At 37.8% G+C, this 24372-nt stretch overlaps 1 protein-coding gene and 1 long non-coding RNA gene across 7 annotated transcripts in view; one reads left to right on the plus strand and one right to left on the minus strand.

The window, feature by feature from the left end:
- The window catches only part of bru3 (bruno 3), a 431221-nt gene that overhangs the window by 341838 nt on the left and 65011 nt on the right, over window positions 1–24372 (minus strand). The gene's annotated exons all lie outside the window — the stretch shown is intronic.
- On the plus strand, window positions 3365–4598 carry LOC137233489 (uncharacterized). The gene is made up of 4 exons (XR_010947488.1): window positions 3365–3463; window positions 3567–3885; window positions 4022–4199; window positions 4271–4598. It is a non-coding gene; the product is annotated as an uncharacterized lncRNA (long non-coding RNA).

A 24372-nucleotide genomic window follows, 5' to 3' on the forward strand; every position in this document is an offset into this window, starting at 1 on the left:
ACACTTCCTCATTTGAATTAAAGCAGTTTATAGAACGCAAAGTTTTTATTTTCTTCCACTCAACCCATTTAACCTTGTTTAGAAGTTAGGTTAGGTTAGGTTGAACTGGCCGGTCCATGAGGAGCTCACATAGACTGAATAAGTTCGTAGTGTTACCAGAAGTTTGTTTTAACGGCCAAACTGAAAAAACCCTATCAAAAACCAGGACCTATGTTATAAAATAACTCCGTCCTCTTGGCAAATACTAGAAGCTTCCTAGGATTTAAGCCACTTGCTGCTTCTAGATCTGACAGCTGTATCACTCCTAATAGCTGGAGTCTTAGGCTGGCAAGCGCAGGGCAAGAGCACAGAACGTGCTCGATCGTTTGCTCCTCCACTCCGGACTTCCTTCCTACATCTGCTATCACTGACCAAGCCTAATTTAAAGGCATGTGACGCCAGAAGGCAGTGTTCAGTCAGAATACCCGTCATGAGTCTACAGTCCTCTCTTTTTAATGATAGAAGCCACTTTGATAGTCTAAGGTTGTAAGACCTGCACACAAACTTCGACATTTTACAGCCCCACGCTTGAACCCACGCCTTTCTTGCTTGGTCGAACATGTGCATCTCTCACCTTCGCTTAATTTCGCCCAGTCTAACTGGGACGTCTACGGAGCAAGCTTCGAGGGATGCGCTCTTTGTAGCTAGTTGATCCGCTTTTTCATTCCCATCTATTCCCATATGCCCTGGGACCCAATGTCGATGTATGCTTCTCCCTGTCCCGATTCTCTCCAGGGACTGCTTACACTCTAACATGCATTTAGATGCTGTGCTATGTGAGATTATTGCCTTAATTGCTGCTTGACTGTCAATATAAAAGTTAACACAATTGCAGCTTGGGCTATTTTCTTACAGGATTTCTACTGCTTTGGTTACGGCTACTATTTCCGCTTGGAAAACGCTACAGTAATCCAGCAGCCTATAGGATCTGTTTATTTCCGGATCAGCACATTTTACCGCAGACCCTATTCCTTCCACTACTTTGGAACCACCTGTGTACACATGTATCGCCACCGTCCACTTCTATTTTGGCCTTAAGATCGCCCTCGAAGCGCAGATAGGGAATCAGGTATTCTGTTCGTCTTGTGATTGATGACGCTATACTACTATGGCCGTATGATCGGCGCTCAAGCTGCTCCATCAAAGAGCTAATCGTTGGAAGGCACTTTCCACTTATGACAATTGCAACGTCATCCGAGTAAGCCGTAAGTTTTACGGGTCCCTCATCAAATCGCCTGAGCAGTTAGTTGATGACCAGCGTCCACAGCAGAAGTGATAGCACCTCTCCCTGCGGCGTTCCCCTGTCCACTGATTTCGTGGCCTCGTACAATCCCCATTGTGATGTAATCTTCCTGCAATTTAACATGCAGCCGATCCATCTGCTTAAGGCTGGATGTACTTTAATATAATTAAGACCAGCCATAATCGCCCATTTACACATTATTGAAAGCCCCGGCAATGTCTAAGAAGACTTCTAGAGCATATTCCTTATATTCCAGTGCTTTCTCTACGCTTATTACCACCCTATGCAATGCGGTGTCTACCGACTTGCTTTTGATGTACGCATGTTGTGTTGTGGAGAGCAGCTTTTCATCCACGTTGGACTTTATGTACACATCTATCAGCCTCTCAAAGGTTTTGAGCAGAAATAATGTTAAGCTAATGGGTCTATATTCTTTGAGATACACGTGACCGATCTTCCCCGCCTTTGGTAGGAAAGCTACACGAGCAGTTCTCCAAGAGTACGGTACATGATTCAGTCTTATGCACCCATCGAATATTATTTTAATCCATTCCACGACCGCCCTACTTGAAACTTGTAGCATGGCCGGGAATATAACATCTGGGCTCGGCGATTTAAATTTAGAAAACGTCTTCACTGCCCATTCGATCTTGGTATCGGCCACCAAGCCCGGCACTACCCGCTCCGTGATCGAAGTGTGAGTGCTGTCTGCTGGCTCTTCTAAACCATTTGCCGATGGGAAATGTGTATCGAGAAGCACCTCAAGGGATTATTACGTGACCATTCCCCGTCCTCTTTCTTTATTAGTCCCTGGACTATATTTCCCCTTGCTAGGACTTTTCTCAACCGTGCTGTTACGCTGGAGCACTCTATGTCCATACAGAAACTTTTCCAAGAGATTCTCTTCGCCCCGCACTGAAAATAAAATTTCGTAAAAGAGCTACGAAAATATTTCGTAGTCTTAATTTTCGTATAATGTACGATATTTCGTTCATAATACGAATGAACTTTTGACAAATACACTAGATTTTACGAAACCTTTCGTGGTGTGATGGGTAGCGTGCTCCGCCTATCACACCGTATGCCCTGGGTTCAACTCCCGGGCAAAGCAACATCAAAATTTTAGAAATAAGATTTTTCAATTAGAAGAAAATTTTTCTAAGCGGGGTCGCCCCTCGGCAGTGTTTGGCAAGCACTCCGGGTGTATTTCTGCCATGAAAAGCTCTCAGTGAAAACTCATCTGCTTTGCAGATGCCGTTCGGAGTCGGCATAAAACATGTAGGTCCCGTCCGGCCAATTTGTAGGGAAAATCAACAGGAGCACGACGCAAATTGGAAGAGAAGCTCGGCCTTAGATCTCTTCGGAGGTTATCGCGCCTTACATTTATTTATTTTATTTCGTAAAAACACGAAATAACTTTCGTAAGGAATATTTTTAGTATAACATACGAATACGTGCGTACTATTTACGAAACAATTTAGTAAACTATGATAAAAATCGTATGTATTTAATTAGCTAGCTTTGCTCATATTGCTTTATACAATAGTTTTTGTAATTGATATTAGAGAAGAAAAAAATAAGAATAAAAATCTTTGTACGAATCATTTTGTATAATGTACAAAATACTTTTGTACATTGTACTAATTCACAAAGTCCTTTTTACCATTCGTACAATGTACGAAAATTTTCGAAAAATATACTAATTTGCCGCCATTTTGCATATTTTTATCTTCACGTGTTATTGTGAAATTCTATGCTAAAGCAACAAGTTGAAACAAAATTAAGTGCTTCAAATTTGATTTTTAAACAAAAGTTTGTAAGTAAAGTGGGGAAATTTAATAATAATTGTTCGGTTTTATATGTACATATATCTATATTTTTTTACACCTTAGTGATCGCTTTATATTATAGTGTGTTTTTCTAAACGTTTGCGCTCTTGTTTAAAATTTTGCAATTGCTAGTTTTGTGTGCATTCTTGGAATTAATTGCTTTATTTGCAGTATTAATATGGACTCGCTCCATAGTATGTCCAATCATTTTCGCCTTGTACACAACATGAGTCAAAGAGATTCGTATAAATGTACTTATGGAGGAAATTGGAATAAATTTTTTAGCTTTTTAAATTGCTTTGTACGTCGTATGAAAGAGGAGCACAACTTTGACAAGAGTGCGGAGCAGAGAGTAAGTGTGTCTGAAATTAACGCAGAAGCTCTTTTTGATTATTTTTTGACATTATTAACGTTATTCAATTATCACATAATACAAATTTATTTTTCACTATTAGTCATACTATTAAAAACGCAGCTCCAATGGGAAAAATATATAACAAGTTTCGGAACTGGAGAAATAATTTTAATAGGAAGACGACATCAGAAGGTTGCTCCAAAAAACAAAAATAGAAAGTGTTTGCAGCAGTAGATTATGAGGAAGAACCTACTAGAGCGTTAAAGCAAGACTTTTATTCAATGATTTATAATGAAAAAATCGAACATTGGTCGGCTTGCGCAGCAACACGTATGAATAATATACAAGACACCCAGGATGATTCAAAAAATATATTTGATGCTTGGCCGCAATATGAACTTCCTGATGGTTATCGTTTGGTAAGAAACAGTAGGCCTCTTTAAAAACAAGAAAATTATACTAAAATTTCAATACATGTCAATTTTTATATAAGACAGAAAGAAAGGCGTTGTCTCATTTTTACTTATTGTCAATTAATACGAATTTATTCTTTAGATTGAGTCGGACTTCGTATACTTATATGGCGCCAGAAGTGAAGTCCTTGACAAACTCAATGAATTTTGCAACATACTGCTACTTAAAGTTATCCCGAATCATATCAAAGATATCAAAGACTCTGCCTGTATCAATATATATAACGAAGTAAATAAAAACAAAGCCACGGTCTCAGAAGGTAATCACACATTTGTTTTAATTTTAAACCCTATTTATCAACATAACTTTTTAATGATTTTTTTCGTTTAGATTGCATCAGTGCCGACGCTTTCGGTCTCCTGCAGTCACTACTACCGCGCTCCCGAATCAGCAAAAAAGTGTCCAAAAACAAAACAAATGACAAGAAAAGGATGTACTCCGAAGCCGAATATAAAAAAATGTATGACGGCAAAGTTAAGGCAGAATCATCTGTTGCTCCGTTTATATCTTAAGTTGAAACCGTAGCTGAAACATAACCATTTATGGTTGACTTCGACAACATTTAATATAAATTTTTTGATTTTGCTAAGGCTTTGGATATTTGTTTTAAAACATATAATGTTTTAAATATCGCCTACCCTGAACCATGCGCTGAAATGTGGGATTTCAAAAATCGTCAATTTTATCAATTAGCTACTAAAGAGAAGTCCAAAATCAGGAATAGATGCTCTACTCAATGAAATAAAAATAATAGTTTAAAAAAACTAAAAACACGCTTTTATAGCTCAACGAACTAAAAAATAGAAAATAATTTTCAATTAAAAAGAGTTTATATAACAGTAGTAGAAGGTCAAACAATCATTTATAGTTAACCACCTCAAAATAAAATTATAATACAATTTAAGTTATTAACAGAATAATTTAATTCACAGTATAAAGCGTGGGGTGCTCGATATTGAATGCTACAATCATTCTATTGGCAACTATCTGAGAGGAAAGATATGAAATGTAGTCAAATGTACCCCACGCTTTTTAATCTGAATTAAATTATTCTGCTAATAACTTAAATTTTATTATAATTTTATTTTGAGGTGATTAACTATAAATGATTGTTTGACCTTCTACTACTGTTATATATACACTTTTTAATTGAAAATTATTTTCTATTTTTTAGTTCGGTGAGCTATAAAAGCGTGTTTTTTAGTTTTTTTAAACAATTATTTTTTTTTTAATTTTTTAGTTCAAGTAATTTTAAAAGTTTTAGTCGAGAGTGATGAAACCTCGAAACGCCAACGGTCCATGGACGAATCCACGACCACGGCACCGAAAAGGGCCAAGACGCAGGGAGGCTGGACGCGGTCTTTCGCCGAAATCTGCCGACCCTTGGCATTATAGACGAGAGCACCGAAGATGGCAGGATACCGAAACAACAGTGGAAGTGGATCGAGGCCGCGCTCGCTACGGTGGCCGTTAAGGTTAAAAATACTACCCTGGTCCACCGCCATCTTACACCGATGCAGGGTGGTTCCAGGGCAATGTCAAGCTAATTGCCTGTGACAACGCGAGGTCGGTCAACCTCTATAGGGCTGCCGTCAATCTGATAGGGGTGGTATATCCGGGCGCGCGCCTCAAGGTAGTGGAGGCGCGTGATATCCCCTCACGACCAAGGGCTAGAGCCTGGGTTCCAGTGACGCCAACGAACCCAGCTGACATCCTGGAGCTGCTCTAGGAGTACAACCCGCCACAGGTTTGGAAGTCAACCTGGATAAAACCGAGCTTGTTCTCTTCACGAGAAGGTACAAAGTACCAAATCTTACATCGCCAAGAATTGGGGGTACGTTCTTAGCGTTTAGCGATCAAGTCAAGTATTTGGGAGTCATTCTGAATAGGAAGCTATTATGGAGTGACCATATAGTGGAGCAATCCAAGAAGGCAGCAGCAGAGCTGTTCACCTGCAAGAGGGCAATTGGCACCTCCTGGCGATTCTCCCCTAAGGTGACCTACTGTATTTACACAGCAATTGTGCGCCCGATTCTTCTTTCTGGTGCCTTGGTCTGGTGGACTGCACTAGCTAAAAGTACCTATCTTAAAATGCTTCAAAAGGTGCAACGGTGTTCGGAGCTCTGCATTACCGGGGCTCTCGGCTCCACTCCAGATTCCGTTAAATACATACATGGATACATAGCGTGTTAAAAAGGGCTCCAGTATGCTCTTTCGTACATGTGCCATGCATCCACTTCTATCACTAATAAAGGAATGCGTTTTTCGCATTATGTGCAAGGTTTCAAATTTATGGCCATTTTGGGTGGTCATAAGTTCAATTGGCCTTATGTCCGTTAACCTTATGTGAGCCTTGATACGTGTGCAAAATTTCAATCAAAACTTATGGCCATTCAAAGTGGTAATAAGGCCAATTGGCCGTATGGCCGTTGACCTTATGTCACCACACCATCACATTAATGCATTGTCATCGAGCCTTGATATGTGTGCAAAGTTTCAATCAAACTTATGGCCATTCAAAGTGGTAATAAGGCCAATTGACCTTATGGCAGTTGCCCTTATGTCACCACACCATCACATTAATGCATTGTCATCGGTCCTTGATACGTGTGCAAAGTTTCAAATTAATCAGACTTCTAGAAACCGGTGAAAATTAAGCTCAAAGATTCCGCTACATACAGGCCAAGCTAATAAAAGCGTGTTAAAAAAGTAAGTATGAACATACATATGTATGTGATATATAAGCATATCTTCACCATTATCGTATAAAGCCCTACCTTGGAACTGTTTCTTCTGAACAAGAACTATATTTAGTGATTATAAAGCAATCCGTTTACTAAAAACATGAGTAAGATCTTTTATGTGCTATGGTGAAGATGACTCCGCCCTTCGTCCTGTGCTAGCCTCTTGCACTCCATCGGTGGAACCTCCGCAGCATGGGCCATGTAGCAGGATGCCAGGATAAGTTCCTGCTTATTCCTTTATTCAACGGCCACCACTACGAGGTCCTCAGTAGTGTAATTAGGTAGCATATATGAATGCAGCTATTTCCTTACCATTACTACAGCTCGCACCCGTCCTTCCGTTTGCGCATAGTAAACGCCAAATCCGCGCGCTGTGTCCAGACGAGTCAAACGAACCCACCTCAAGGGTTAGGAGGAGTTCGCTCGACGCCACTTTACTGTGTTGCGTGTTTATCTGTAGGACTCGCAGCACCATTGGGCTGTTTGTCCCCCTTCAGCACCTTCATCGTGACGTCGTCGTCCTCCCCTTGCCCCTTTGGTTTAGAGTGTTCGTAGCCCCCTTCAGCCTCTTGTAACTCTTGTGCCGGGTGTTCCTCTGTACAACTCACAGCACCATCTGGCTGTTGGTCCTCTTCTAACTCCTTCGTGGTGACGTCGGCTACCTCCACCTGTCTTTTTTAATTTAGGCTTTTGAGGTCCTTTTCGACTTCGCCCATTTCCAGTGTGTTAGCATTTTTATCTTCGGGACTTCTTTTCCTGAGTCGCATATAATTTTTGCCCGTACCGCCTGCTTGTTTATTTGGAAGATGTAGAACTGACCTTCCTCCGTAGGCCGAGATACAGTAAGTACCTTACAATCCTGTGTCGGTATGTTCGGACTCTGATTCTGCAGAAGTCGCAGTGTATCCTCCGACTTCATCACGCATGGTATCCATACCTTAACTTTTGGTACCGTGGGGATTTGCGCTTTATCCATAACCTCAAACCACGCGATCGTGCCTTGCCTTTGGAGGTTTGGAACCACTTTCTCCAGCCACCGCAAGTTCGCGATAGAAAAAAAACACTGAAATATGTTTGAAAACCGGTCTAGCAGTTTTAAGATCTCAATATAATTTCCAGCCTCTCAGTAATCTTTTTAGTAAAGAAATTATTCCTATTTTCACTTCTGTTATGCCATATACTGCGGAGAGCTCTCCCCGAAAATCATGCTGTCGGTGGGACAGTCTTCCTATAGCATGCACAATGAATAGAAAAAATATAGAGAGCTGATGTCACCTCCTTTGCCCTTCCGCATTCAGGATAAAGCCTGGTGTCTTCCATTTGATGCCAAAGATTGTTTTGGGAAGGAATTTGAAGTTTTGGGCAACAATCTAGTTAATTGGTTTGAGCATTTAATAAGTTTCATATTGCGCAGAGCTATTTTAATCTCTTCTTTTCGTGGAATAGTTTGACGTTGGGATCTTCTTCTTGGGTAACGCGTTCATCCTATCTATGTGGTTAAATTTTTTCCGAACGTCCATAGAATATTTCGATAGTAAATTGATAATTTTCCGACGATTTTTTGATAAAAATTCTATAACATGCCGATAAGCTATTAGTAAGAGTTAAATAAGAAATCGATAAATTTGCGATGATAAAGCGATTACTTTTAATAAAAAATCGATAAATCGTTGATAATAAATCGCTTGTTTTTCGATTATATATATTAGCTTAAAGTAATCGATTACCATACGATAATTATCAGATACCTTTGAGAAAAACGCATAACTCGTCGACTACTCATTGATTTCCTCTGTTATCGAAAACAAATTTAAAAGACTTTGATGCAAAATCTGTAACTCGTCTATAACGCATCTATAACAAACCAATAACTTGTCGATAGCATATCGATCGAATGGCCATAATCCCTTTATAATAAATACGTAATTCAATAGACAACAAACCGTTTACACTTGGCAATTAATCCGGCTTCAGTTTTAGCTTCTAATCATTGTGTTCTTCTTTTTCTTTATTTTTTGCCTTTCTTTTTTTTCCTTGATTTGCTATATGTTTTCGCTCATATTAACTTTATTACGCTTATTGTCCGCACATTGTAGTTTAGTAACTACACTTGCATTCTGCATCCCCCTGTAATACCTAAACAGTCAAATTTCATTTTCAGTCGTTCTGATTTGCGTATAAATAACAAGATATTTCATTGATAAAAATTATACGGAAAATGCTCAGGCTATCAATTTTACACATTCATTTCTTGTGTTATTGTATAACGAATTCTTTATTTGATTGATAATGTCATTCGAAGATTTTTGAATGAAGCAGATATTGAACCCGCTGCTTTACATATCAGTTAGATAATATCGAAACTCTTTTCGAATCACTCAATTTCTCCTGAATTTATAATGAAGCAAGGTAATCAAAAAATACAATGACACTGATTTTGCCTAATGAGTCACATTCCATAATCATCCATCATGGTAACCAGCTACATATTTTTTTTTGTTTTGAGCAAAGTAATATATATTCATTATATAAAAAAATATATAAAACTTACGTTTAGTGTTGTTGAGTTTTATTACCAGAGGATCTCAATTTCATGTTTATTGAACATCCATCGCTACCGACAAGGGAACTCTGGACCAATTTGAAAAGGCTGAATGTTCATGGTGAAGCACAGGAAGAATGTAAAATAGACCCCAATGTACAGAACATTTACCTTGCAAGTGCCAGTAGAGATATGCCCATTCCTCCAGCACAGATATTTGTAGAAAACCTTAGACCAAATGAAAATTTTCAATTTGAAGGAGTAACCGAGTCTGAGGTATTAAAATCCCTCACTATGGTTAAATCAAATGCTGTAGGCAATGATGGGATATCTCTTAAGTTTGTGAAGCTAGCATTGCCGTTTATTATAGGAACTCTGACTCATATAATAAATCACAGCTTCACAACTACGATTTTCTCAACGGAATGGAAAAAAGCTGTCATAATACCTATTCAAAAAAAGAGGAATGCCACGAGCCCAAGTGATTATAGACCGATAAGCATACTGCCAGCTTTTTCGAAAGTGTGTGAATCCTTAATGGCAATACAAATTTCTGCTTTTTTAAAACGGAATAAACTACTTTCCCCACTGCAATCTGGATTTCGGCCTAAACACAGCTGTTCTACAGCTATGATAAAAATAATGGACGACATATGGATGGAGTTCGACAAAGGACATCTTACACTCCTCTGCTTTTTAGACTTTTTGAAAGCATTTGATTTAGTGAATCATGATGTTCCTTGCAAAAAACTTAAGTATTTTTTTGGGTTTTCTGATAGTGCTCTAATCCTTATGGTTAGCTACCTTGCTGGAAGAACATAGAAAGTGAACTGCAGCTCTACGTCCTCTATGTCTAGTATCGTTACCTCTGGTGTACCGCAAGGATCTGTTCTTGGTCCCCTTTTATTTAGTCTCTTTGTCAATGATGTATTCTCTGTGTGTCAGCATGTACAGGTTCACGCCTATGCTGACGATATACAACTGTATTTGTCCAGTCGTGTCGGTCTTGTTGAAGAATTGTGCTATAAAATTAATTGTGATCTGTCAATTATTTCACAATGGGCTACGGTTAATTGTCTTTGCTTGAATGCTGTTAAGTCATATGTGTTGCCTATAAGTAGCAGTGTAGTGCATGTAGAAGATATCCCAAAGTTGTATATTGGTAACGCTGATTTAGTATTTACTGAAAAAAATTTTTTTTTTTATTTTAACTTATATTTTATTTGCAAACTATCTTACATGAGACATTCAGCACATTTGATCTTATAAGATAATGAGAGCGGTAGGTTTGCCTTGTGCAAATCTACGTAGAGAAATATGTATAAAATTTGTTATATTTACATACATTCTTAAGTTGAATTAATTTCAAAATTACTTCAAAGTTGCTTAGCTTCATTGTTGAATTCATTTCTTAATTAAAATAAAAAGAAAAAAAAGGGTTCTTACTTATATTTAACTTAAGTTTTCTAGCCTTTTATTATATGTAGTTATTAAAACTTTTTAGTTTATTTTTGTATATAAGTATACATATAATATATATATGTATATAAATATATAAACATCTATATATATATGTATGTTTATACATTTATATATATATATATTTTTATTCTTAGAAAGATTTCAAATTTAGAAGAATGGCAAGTCTACGATATGGCGGCGCTTTAGCCGTATAGTTTCGTTAGTGGTGTCTAATAAACAAATAGCAGTTGGGTTTATGTGGTTAGATAGGCGTGTAAGATATCTAGCACTGTATTTTGATATTTCACACTTTATGAAAGGAATGCTTAGATCCTTGTGAATAGCTTAATTAGCGACAAACCAAGGCGCATTAACCACTGATCGTAATGTTTTAGATTGATACCGTTGCAGGATCTCCACATTGGATTTGCTAGCAGTACCCCAAAGCTGTATGCCGTAGGTCCAAATAGGTTTAAGTATAGCTTTGTAAAGCCGTACTTTTTTTCTAGACTTAGTTGAGATTTGCGACCCAAGAGCCAGTACATCCGTTTTATTTTTATTTTTAGCTGCTGTTGCTTAGTCTTAATATGGGGTTTCCAGGTAAGGCGTCGATCAAGATGCATTCCTAAATATTTGACCTTATCACTAGTAGGAATCTGATTATTGTTTAGAAATATAGCAGGACATTGATCTCTTCTTAATGTAAAAGTGACATGTGTGGATTTTTCTGTGTTAACTTTAATTTTCCATTTTATAAGCCAAGATTCAAAAAGGTCAAGTTGATTTTGAAGAATAGAAGAAGCTTCCACAGGGGACTCACTACAAGCGATAAAAGCGGTATCATCGGCAAAAGTCGCCACTTCTACTTCTTCTGATGTTGGCATATCCGATGTAAATATAATATATAGGACGGGACCTAAAACACTACCCTGAGGTACTCCAGCATTAATTCCGTGAATTTGTGATGTAGCAAATAGGACTTGAGTACTAAGTAGAAATGTGCTAGCAAAAGCTTTTTTATCTTAAAAAGAAGTCCCGGGTGCCATACTTTGTCAAAGGCTTGTTGAATATCTAGAAAAGCTGCAGAACAGTATTTTTTCCCCTCAAGTGCGTCTGTTATAACATTTGCAATTCTATGGCATTGCTCCGGTGTACCATGCTTCACTCTAAACCCAAACTGATGTTCAGGTATGATGTTGTGATCCTCAATTACTGGCAACATTCTTTGCAAAAATATTCTTTCGAATATTTTCGAAAATGTTGTCAGCAAACTAATAGGACGGTAAGACTTTAGACAGTTTTCGGGTTTATTCGGTTTAGGTACCATGATAACAGCAGCACATTTCCACTGAGTTGGGTAGTGGTTTGTATTAAGAATAGCATTGTAAATAATAGATAGAAATTCGATAGCTTTCTCAGGAAGAGCCTTCACAACTTTGCTACCAATATAGTCGTATCCAGGCGTTTTGCCATTACTTAATTTAAACACTTCTGCTGAGGCTTCACTATTTAATATCTTACTGATTGGCAAATCCATTTGACATGGACATTCTAGAAAACTTAGTACATCTGTATCGTCATTGTTGCTATTCAAAGAATTAGGCTGGAATGTTTGATATAGATGTTTAGCAAAATCCTCTGCTTTGGTTTCATCACTCCTACACCATACACCATCTAAATCCCTTACGGCGACGTTACGCTTGGTTGGCCGTTTTAGGTACTTTGTAGCTCTCCAGAGACTGTGTTCATCATTTTTAGTGGGTTCAAGGTTTTTAATGAATGAACTGAAATATTTATTTATAAAATCAGATAGCTTTAACTTTAGTTGCTTCGTCGCTTTATTCAGAGCTCTCTTTTCTGCAGGATATCTATTTTCCTGCCAGGCTTTTCTTAATCTTCTCTTGGAAGCAATAAGCTGATATATTTCAGCTGGGAGTTGAAAGTTATCATTAGAAGTAAGTTGATCCTTAGGGCTTGATAGATGTGCAGCCTCATGGATAAGATTTGTAAAATATTCTATTGCTGCGTCCAGATCAACGCCTGTTTCCACCGATACATTTAAGTCAACATGTTCAGTAATCCACTGTTGGAAGTATTCGATGTTAGTTTTCAGGGTAAGGATCTTATATTTCTTAGAAATGTTATGAACATTGCCACTGTATAGTACAATTAAGGGAGAATGATCGGAACTAAGATCATTACTGCTCTGTATGCTTAGTTTGCTAACGGGTATACCAGTGTATACCACAAAATCAAGAAGATCCGGGATTTTTCTGGGATCACTTGGCCAGTACGTTGGCGTGCCTGTTGATAAAATGTCATAATTTCTTTTAGTGATGAATCTTTGAAGCTCTCTACCTTTAGGGTTAACGAGCCTAGATCCCCATCGTGGGTGCTTAGCATTAAAGTCCCCACCTACAAAGAATTTGGAGCCAAAATTTTAAAAGATGACATCATACTGATCAGTTTTTATACTGAATCGTGGTGGAAAGTATACTGAGTATACGGGTAAATCGTAAGCATCACATTTAATTTTAACACCGGCCGCTTGTAAACATTCTTCCCTCACTTCTTCCAAAACTTCATATTTGATGGTAGTTCTGATAAAGATAGCAGAGCCGCCATGAGCTCTGTCGTGGGGATAATTTGCGCAAATAAGGTTGTAACCTATAACTTTAAAGTAGGATTTACTAGTGAAATGAGTTTCGCACACTAAGAAAATAACAATATTGTTTGAATTGAGAAACATTTTTACTTCATCTACATGGCTGTTCAAGCCGTTGTTCCAAATCGCTATTCGCAGGTTTACTTGCATAATTTTTCCAACAACAGGGACATCATTTTAAATAAAGTTTGAGTTATTTCAAGTTGTTTAGAAAGTAAGTTTTCAATCTTTTCAAGGAGATTATTATTTTGATTGGAATTATTTTGGACACATTGTGCATAAGACATATTTGGGTTGGAATTAACGTTTTCTCTTTGTGTAGAGTTATGCGATTGAGGGTAATGTTGATCTGCATGAGAATAAATTAAAACATTTTGTCTTTTGTCGGAAAAAGCTGGTTTTTTGGCAAGGCTCTGATACACCTTAAATCCCATGTAGTTCGCTGGGTGGTTTTGCAAGCAATTAATGCATTTGGCTGGTGTATCTTTGCTTTTACCACATTCCACTGTTGCGTGATCTAGACCACATTTAACACATCTATACGGTTTTGTGCAATATGATTTAGTATGACCGAACTCTTGGCATCGATGACACTGTACAATATCAGTTACCCTCTTTGGTGGGTCAACCTTTACAATAGCATTACCGAGATATTTTAATTCAAATATATTTTTATTGTTATTGTTTGGCTCTAGGTCAACGAAATGCATACATATAGGCGTATTCGTGAATCTACTTCGTATATTACTCACATTTCTTACCTGAAAACCTAACGCTTCTATTTCTTTTTTATTTCGCCTACTGGAGTAGAGAAATGCAAATTTTTTAACACAATTCTATACGCACGCTCCTGCTTAAGTTGATATGTATGGAAGTTAATTTCTTTTTCTTTAATAGCTTTTATCAAAGTTCTGTATGAATCTATAGACTTCACCATTACTCGAATTTGACCATCTCTCAGAGACTTATAACTAAACTCGGATTTATTTATAACACTTTCAAAATACTTAGTCATACCGCTAATGTCTGTAATATTTGGTATAATAATTGGTGGTGGTTTTGGTGTAGTCTCTTCGAAGTTCTGTTGATTTCCATTATTACCATCTGACTCGTTTTGTAAGCCGGCAAAAATGTTTGTGCTGCTGGAATTGCTGTTTATGTTATTGTTGTTGTTGTTATTTGGAATATTGTTAATATTTTCTGCTAAGTTTTTATTGTTGGCTGTCTTAGTTCTCTTATGATCAATAGTGGGAGAGCATAACTGGCGTCTTTTGCTTGTCACAGTTTGCCATTCCACTTTGCTGTCATTTTCGTTGCTCATATCAAAGTCCTCAATAGCAGCATTATCATTAGTTGTGCTCAAAGATGTCATATTGATTGAGTTGCCTTGCAACGCAGCATTGAGGTTTGTTGTTTGTGCTGAGTATTGGTTAATTAAAGCATTTAACTCATTGACTATGTCAGCTGATCTCTGCACAGTGTGACCTTGCTCTGAAGATGAGCGTTGGTCACTCATTTGTTCACGTGTTAATTTTTATTGTGATAGTTTTATTAACAAAACTTCACTTTGGAATAATAACACTCTTGAACTTAAATATGTTAAGCTTTAAATAGCTATTATCTATTGTTTTTTATATTGTAATATTTATTTGGTTATTGTTGTAACAATAATTATTTCGAAACACTTAAAATTTCTGATCCACATGTGCACTTGTTCACTATCTCAACGCGACTCTTTTACTGAAAAATGTTAAAAATTTGGGATTTGTTGTAAACTCTACGATGACTTGCTCAGACCATATAAACAAAGTTGTAAGCAAAGTGTATATTGTTCTACGTAGATTACGAATGACAGCTTCATTTACGCCTCTTGAGACGAGAAAGAAACTCTTCAACTAATTCTACCCCACATCACCTATTCTGAGCTTGTATATAGCAAGCTAGATTCTGCTTCGTCGCACAAAATTGATATTGCGTTTAACAATGTTACGCGTTACGTCTACGGATTCAATAGATATGATCACATCATTGCATGGAAGACCAAAAATCTGCGGTGTACTATTTCCAACTATCTTGCTGCTGGAAATTTGTACGTTCATGTATAAGATTTTGGAATACAAAGCTCCGGAATACCTTTACATTAAATTATGGCTAACAAGATCCAGAAGGCATCAAACTCTAAATATAAATACCTGTTCTCTTCACGGCTTTTCTTCGTTAATGCTGCCAGGCTCTGGAATTCAATTCCAGAAGATGTCAAAGCTGTTATGGGTAGATGTAACTACAGAAGGGTAATTCACAATTATTTTATTTCTACAGTGTGAAAGTGATTGCGATCTGACTTGCTCTATGCATATTTCATTCCTTAATTTTTCCTTTTACTAAATTTTTCAAATTCTAACTTTAAAATTACAAACATAATAATAATATTAAATCTGTTTTGAATTTAAAAAACCACGTTTATGTTGTAAGTTACTTGCGAATTGTAATAGACCTAAGTTTTAAAATTTTTATTTTTTTTGTTTGAATTTCCACTTTTGTATTATACTTTAAAAGACTCAGTCTTACATGTACACCCACACATTCTAAATAAATAAAAAAAAAATAAATTAAATAAATATTTTTGCCTTTTGCACAAATACCCACACACAACGCGCGTTGTATGATATTTCTTCAACAAAATATTTTTCCCCAATTGATTTTAATATTCGCTCATGTCACTTGTAGCATGACAAATAATATTGCCATTGCAGTAATGCTAGTGTTGCTGTTGTTTTTGCTTGGCATTTGAGTTTTGTTAGGAATGTCATTTTCTGTATCTATTTGTTTGGCTTGTAATGGTCCCTGGAGAATAAGACTGCGAATGACCTAGCGTGTTGGTATTACTTGTCTTAAAAAAAAAAAAATTGTATCGCATGCGATAACAGAATCAAAGTTCGACCCGTTCATGGCGCTGTTGTCTTGCGCATAATGAAAAGTTAGTATACAAAAGGCTAACATTTTTTTTACATCTTCCACATCGTGATAGATCGCATCTGAAAAATTCCGGAGTTCTATTTTTAGAAGGCAGGTTTCTAAATTTATTAAAAAGTGAAGTGTTTTTTTTATCAGCATTTGTGTTATTTAGACCTGTGTCAAAACCGCATTGCATAGTACCAAGTGATTGGTATTCTTCACCAGCGTCTTTTACAAGCCCACGCCTAATAGCTTAGAGAGTGCCCAGTGCCAAGAAAACCATATGCGACGTGCGAAGCACGATCTGTAGGTTGCCATCCACCTCCAGCTTTGGTTGCCAGCGTCTGCATCAGCTCAGCTGGAACGTTGGCGCACTAGTGTGGAGGTGGACAATTCAGTGGAAAAGCATAAAACATTGTGGAAGACCGAAACATAAGACCGCTTGGCGGAATGACTCCCATTCGGTTGCTTTAGAATCCAAGGAGCCACCTTCCCCAACAAAAAGTTGCAACGCTCCGCGAACGCGCATACCAGGCGCGCATCTTAATCATTGCGGAAAACAACCCACCAAGAAGAAGACCAAAGTCCATTGAAGAAAAAAGAGGCAGATGTATATGTTAGGATAAGTGTTTGTGCAGATGGTAAAACCCACGAGGGAAATAGCCCATAATAATATACATGTGAAAATAATTATCGAAGGTTAAATTAGTACAAACTTAAAACAAAAAAGGGAAAAAGAAAAGGTATAGCGGTCGTGGTTGTGCTAGTGTGATCATTTAGCTGAGGGCTTAAAAAAGTAAAATTTTCAACAACAAAAAAATAATTTTTTTTTGAACGTTCTAATGCCAGTTTGTAGTTTTGTTTAAAATCAATGACGTAAGACTTGCAGCTGAAAAGCAATAACACCTAATTGTTAAGGTACAGTTATGCGCCCAACTTACAATAATTTCGCTAAAATAAAACACCAACAAATAACAACAGTACAAGCTGTCCCGCACATTGATCGCTGGAAGGCCTTTCAACGAGGGATCGCATCGATAAATATACACATAAACGTATGTAAGTCAATTGTACATTTTTATACTCAGTTGAGCAGAGCTCACAGAGTATATTAAGTTTGATTGGATAACGGTTGGTTGTACATATATAAAGGAATCGAGATAGATATAGACTTCCATATATCAAAATAATCAGGATCGAAAAAAAATTTGATTGAGCCATGTCCGTCCGTCCGTCCGTCCGTCCGTCCGTCCGTCCGTTAACACGATAACTTGAGTAAACTTTGAGGTATCTTGATGAAATTTGGTATGTGGATTCCTGGGCACTCACCTCAGATCGCTATTTAAAATGAACGATATCGGACTATAACCACGCCCACTTTTTCGATATCGAAAATTTCGAAAAACCGAAAAAATGCGATAATTCATTGCCAAAGGCGGTTAAAGCGATGAAACTTGGCAGGTGGGTTGAAGTTATGACGCAGAATAGAAAATTAGTAAGATTTTGGACAATGGGCGTGGCACCGCCCACTTTTACAAGAAGGTAATTTAAAAGTTTTGCAAGCTGTAATTTGGCAGTCGTTGAAGATATCATGATGAAATTTGGCAGGAACGCTACTACTATTACTATATATGTGCTAAATAAAAATTATCAAAATTGGATGAAGAACACGCCCACTTTTTAAAAAAAATTTTTTTTAAATTAAAATTTTAACAAAAAATTTAATATCTTTACTGTATATAAGTAAATTAAGTCAAAATTCAACTCCTGTAATGATATGATGCAACAAAATACAAAAATAAAAGAAAATTTCAAAATGGGCGTGGCTCCGCCCATTTTCATTTAGTTTGTCTAGAATACTTTTAATGCCATAAGTCGAACAAAAATTTACCAATCCTTCTCAAATTTGGTACGGACATAGACTCTATGACGGTAACTGTTCTCTGTGAAAATGGACGAAATCGGTGGAAGCCACGCCCAGTTTTTATACACAGTCCACCGTCTGTCCTTCCGCTCGGCCGTTAACACAATAACTTGAGCAAAAACCGATATATCTTTACTAAACTTAGCCCACCTACTTATCTGAACTCACTTTATTATGGTATAAAAAATGGCCGAAATCCGACCATAACCACGCCCACTTTATCGATATCGAAAATTACGAAAAATGAAAAAAATGCCATAATTCTATACCAAATACGAAAAAAGGGATGAAACATGGTAACTGGATTGGTTTATTGACGCAAAATATAACTTTGGAAAAAACTTTGTAAAATGGGCGTGACACCTACCATATTAAGTAGAAGAAAATGAAAAAGTTCTACAAGGCGAAATCAACAGCCCTTGGAATCTTGGCAGGAATACTGTTAGTGGTATTGCATATATAAATAAATTAGCAGTACCCGACAGATGATTTTCTGGATCACCTGGTCCACATTTTGGTCGATATCGCGAGAACACCTTCACATATACATCTAAGGGCCACTCGCTTTTAAAAGCCTCATTAATACCTTTAATTTGATATCCATATCGTACAAACACATTCTAGAGTCACCCCTGGCCCACCCTAATGGCGATATCTCGAAAAGGCGTCCATCTATAGACCTAATGCCCACTCCCTCTTAAAATGCTCAGTAACACATGTCGTTTGATACCCATATCGTACAAACATTCTAGAGTCATCCCTGGCCGACCCTAATGACGATATCTCGAAAAGGCGTCCACCTATAGACCTAATGCCCACTCCCTCTTAAAATGCTCAGTAACACCTTTCGTTTGATACCCATATCATACAAACACATTCTAGCATCACCCCTGGCCCAGCCTAATGGCGATATCTCGAAAAGGCGTCCACCTATAGACCTAATGCCCACTCCCTCTTAAAATGCTCAGTAACACCTTTCGTTTGATACCCATATCGTACAAACACATTCTAGCGTCAACCTGGCCCACCCTAGTGGCGATATCTCGAAAAGGCCTATAGAACTAAGGATTACTCCCTTACTCACCCATATCTTAAAAACATTCTAGAGTCACCCTTGGTCCACCTTTATGGCGATATTTCGAAAAGGCGTCCACCTATAGAACTAAGGATTACTCCCTTTTAAAATACTCATTACCACCTTTCTTTTGATACCCATATCGTACAAACACATTCTAGAGTCACCCCTGGCCCACCCTAATGGCGATATCTCGAAAAGGCGTCCACCTATAGACCTAATGCCCACTCCCTCTTAAAATGCTCAGTAACACCTTTCGTTTGATACCCATATCGTACAAACACATTCTAGCGTCACCCTGGCCCACCCTAATGGCGATATCTCGAAAAGGCCTATAGAACTAAGGATTACTCCCTTTTAAAATACTCATTACCACCTTTCATTTGATACCCATATCGTACAAACACATTCTAGAGTCACCCCTGGCCCACCCTAATGGCGATATCTCGAAAAGGCGTCCACCTATAGACCTAATGCCCACTCCCTCTTAAAATGCTCAGTTACACCTTTCGTTTGATACCCATATCGTACAAACATTATAGAGTCACCCCTGGCCCACACTAATGGCGATATCTCGAAAAGACGTCCACCTATAGACCTAATGCCCACTCCCTCTTAAAATGCTCAGTAACACCTTTCGTTTGATACCCATATCGTACAAACACATTCTAGAGTCACCCCTGGCCCACCCTAATGACGATATCTCGAAAAGGCGTCCACTTATAGACCTAATGCCCACTCCCTCTTAAAATGCTCAATAACACCTTTCGTTTGATACCCATATCGTACAAACATTCTAGAGTCACCCCTGGCCCACCCTAATGGCAATATCTCGAAAAGGCGTCCACCTATAGACCTAATGCCCACTTCCTCTTAAAATGCTCAGTAACACCTTTCATTTGATTCCCATATCGTAGAAACACATTCTAGAGACACCCCTGGTCCACCTTTATGGCGATATCTCGAAACGGCGTCCACCTATGGAACTAAGGATCACTCCTTTTCAAAATACTCATTAACAGCTTTCATTTGATACCCATATCGTACAAACACATTCTAGAGTCACCCCTGGTCCACCTTAATGGCGATATCTCGAAAAGGCGTCCACCGATAGACCTAAGGCCCACTCCCTCTTAACACTCAGTAACACCTTTCATTTGATACCCATATCGTACAAACAAATTCTAGAGTCAGCCCTGGTCCACCTTTATGGCGATATCCCTAAATGGCGTCCATCCATAGAACTATGGCCTACTCTCTCTTAAAATACTCTTTAATACCTTCCATTTGATACACATGTCATATAACCACATTCCAGGGTTACCCTAGGTTCATTTTCCTACATGGTGATTTTCCTTATTTTGTCTCCATAGCTCTCAACTGAGTATGTAATGTTCGGTTACACCCGAACTTAGCCTTCCTTACTTGTTTTTAATATTTTCTTATTGTCCGACCTTCTTAATTTTTTTGATAAGCACAGTCAGATCGACATTAGTTATGTACGTACGTAGCAAGCAATAAACGTGCTCCCTATGACGACATACATACCTACATAGTCGTTAGTACAAATTTGCATACCAATGTCGACTTGATAACAGCTTATCCCATATGTGAGCGCGACTTTCATCAGATTAAATAGTTTGTAAAGTTTAACATTTTTTTGACTGGTGGTCACCTTAGCGTCAAACGTACGATATTAAACGAGGAGCGTTCACAATGATATAACAACTGTCAAACGTACGGAGAGCCGTGAGATAGGCATTTCCGTGGAAAAACGTTTTGGCTCGGCCCTTTTTTCTGTTCAGCTGCTGAGGAGACGACACGCGTTTTTTTCCAATCCGAATAAATCAGAAGTTATGGCAAACCATTTGCTATTTTAGTAAAAGTTTAATACATACGACTTACGATAATATAACGCGAGTGAAGTATTTTCGTGAAATTTATAAAAGCACTTCGAAAATAGTTCCAAAAACGGACACGCGCAAAAGCCGACAAAGATTTTGGTCTACATCTGAACCGCCGACTTTAAAATTAAACATTTCAAGAAACGAGTTGCGCTTATTCCCTGTGAGTGTGTCTTCAGTGACTCCGCGAAGATTTGGGAAGTCATCTCCATGGAAAATCTTTAAAATGCGTGGTTTGCGGCTATTATAGCTTAAAGCTAACGAATAGCTATTTAAGTATTCTTCATCAATTATAAGAACAGATCCGATCCAGAAAAAAAACTACAAACGCACAAAACGCAAAACATCGGCATCCAGGTTGGGAGGTTACATAGGCGCATGGCTGACTTTTAATTACATTGGGTGACTATTCGTGACGCCTGAAAGCTTAGTAAAGAAAAAATATGATACGCAGTTTGTTTCAATTAGCATAATACCGAAATTTGAATACATTATTATAAGTCGAAACTCATACTATGAATAGACTTAATTAGGAAAACAAAAGATTGCTTATTTTGATATCGAGACTCCTTAAATAATTATCACTTGTTTTCGTGAATTTTAAGGTTTTTAAGTAATTAAATTGCACTAGTTAAATACATTGTATACAGTGTATATACCATTAAAACAAAAAAGAAAGAAGGGGAAAGTCTATATAAAAATTCCAAACTAAATTGTATTAAGAAAAGAAAAGCGTAAAGGGCAAAGAAGCTACCCTTTTAGAATACCCCTTCACATAATGCAATAAGTCGACGTCTCTGGACTACAGTAGTTGCTGGTACTACACTAGCGTGAATAGGTGTAAATGGTACACCGAAGTAGAAGAGTAGTATGTAATTGAATAGTATATCTATTCTCGTTCATAATAATCTTGCTAAATTATATGTAAAAGTTTTGTCACATAAATATGATTAGGTAGGTGAGTGAAAATTCTAATCAAGTAACTTAAAATGTACACCGCGGGGTTGTACGGGGTTGATTCTGGATAGGTAAGAGTTTAACCTGTTACAGTATCCAGAACGAAGTTGAGCCAGAGTGACGCGCGTTTCCCTGGGGAGTACGCGTTCCTCTTCGGCGAGTTTTGGATACTTTTCTTTGAGTACTGGATTCACCGGGCAATTCCCGGCATAAAGGTGCGACGCCTGTTAGTGGATTTCACCAAGGATCTGCTTGTGTTTTTTCGCTTCATACGGCTGGGTTCTCAGGTGCCGTATTTCCTCAAACTGCTTACGGAGGTGACTCCTTAAGCCCCTAGGCGGTGCTGGCTCATCAATCAGATGTCTGTTGGGATGCCCAGGTTTTTGGGTATTTAAGAGGAACTGTTTGGTCAGCATCTCGTTTCTCTCCCTGATGGGGAGTATTCTCGTCTCATTATGCAGATGGTGTTCTGGGGACATAAGAAGACAGCAATTCAAAGTGGCAATTCTGAGAGCAGTATTTTGGCAGGCCTATAGCTTCTTCCAGTGGGTAATTTTTAGGCTTGGCGACCATATGGGTGACGCGTAGCACGTAATCGGCTGGCTTATTGCTTTGTATGTAGTCATGAGCGTTTCTTTATCTTTTCCCCAGGTACTGCCAGCAAGGGATTTGTGGATTTTGTTACAGCTCTGAATTCTCTGAACAATTGCGGCTGCGTGCTCACCGAAATGTAGATCCTGATCAAACGTCACACTCAAGATTTTGGGGTGTAGGACAGTCGGTAGCGTAGAGCCAGACTTAGGTGGAGGGCAGTGTTACATATATTAGCAACACTAAGGGATACTGCCATCTCTAAGTCGATGTTAAGCAGTGACTGTACGCACATCAATAATTCAATAATTATGTCTACACATATGTAAGTACATGCAGGGGAGAAGCAACGCATAAACACATGCAGATATCTTATCTGAGATATGCAATTATAATTGTGGAAGTGTCGCTCACAAATACACGCGCATATGAGAGCTATACACGTACATCTGTAGTTATAATTATAGCAGATAACCAACTAGTAGATTCTAGAACAGAAACGTCTAGAAGATGTAACGAGAAAATCAAAGAGTGTAAAATACATCAAGAGTAGAGGCGCTACAATCAGTTTTGATTAAGCGCGCTATCTGTCGAGCAATAGTAGAGTTATTTATTGTGAAGTACTTTAATAAAGACCATTTTGCATTACTAAATAGTGGTGTTATTCATTCTACAGTTTAGTGATTCGAACTTAGCAGAAGGTTGCAAATAAGAGGATTTGCAGTAAATTCGTTACAATATGTATATACGAGTATAGACAACTGAGTCGTTTGAATTGCTTTTTATACTCAGCGTGCTTTGCGCAAAGAGTAAATTAACTTTGATGGTATAAAGGAATCGAGATAGATATAGACTTCCATATATCAAAATTATCAGTATCGAAAAGAAATTTGATTGAGCCATGTCCGTCCGTCCGTCCGTTAGCACGATAACTTGAGTAAATATTGAGATATCTTCACCAAATTTGGTGCACTAGCTTATCTGGACCCAGAATAGATTGGTATTGAAAATGAGCGAAATCGGATGATAACCACGCCCACTTTTTATATATACAAAATTTTGGAAAACACAAAAAAAATGATAATTTAGTAAAAAATATACCTAGAATGTTGAAATTTGGCATGTGGACTGATATTGAGACTGTAGATAAAATTTTGTAAAATTTTATTTAAATGGGCGTGGCACCGCCCCTTGTGATAAAATCAATTTTACAAATAATATTAATCATAAACCAAAAACCGTTAAACCTATCGTAACAATTCGGCAGAGAGGTTGCCCTTACTATAGGGAATGCTTTGAAGAAAAATTACAGAAATCGGTTAAGGACCGCGCCCACTTTTATATAAAAGATTTTTAAAGGGTCGTAGACTAGAATAATAAGCTATAACTTAGCAAAAAATAGTCTTGAATCAATGATATTTCACTTATCAAGTTTTATTGTAAGAGGAAATTGGAGACATTTTTTTTAACGGGCATTGCCACGTGTTATGTAGAAAAGTAATTTATCTGTAATGAAATGTACAATTGAAGCTCACGCTGAGTATATAATGTTCGGTTACACCCAAACTTAGCCTTCCTTACTTGTTTTTAACTGTCTAAACTCTCAATCAAATT

Source organism: Eurosta solidaginis, chromosome 5, assembly GCF_040869045.1.
Source record: "Eurosta solidaginis isolate ZX-2024a chromosome 5, ASM4086904v1, whole genome shotgun sequence".
NCBI classification, from domain to species: Eukaryota; Metazoa; Arthropoda; class Insecta; order Diptera; family Tephritidae; genus Eurosta; species Eurosta solidaginis.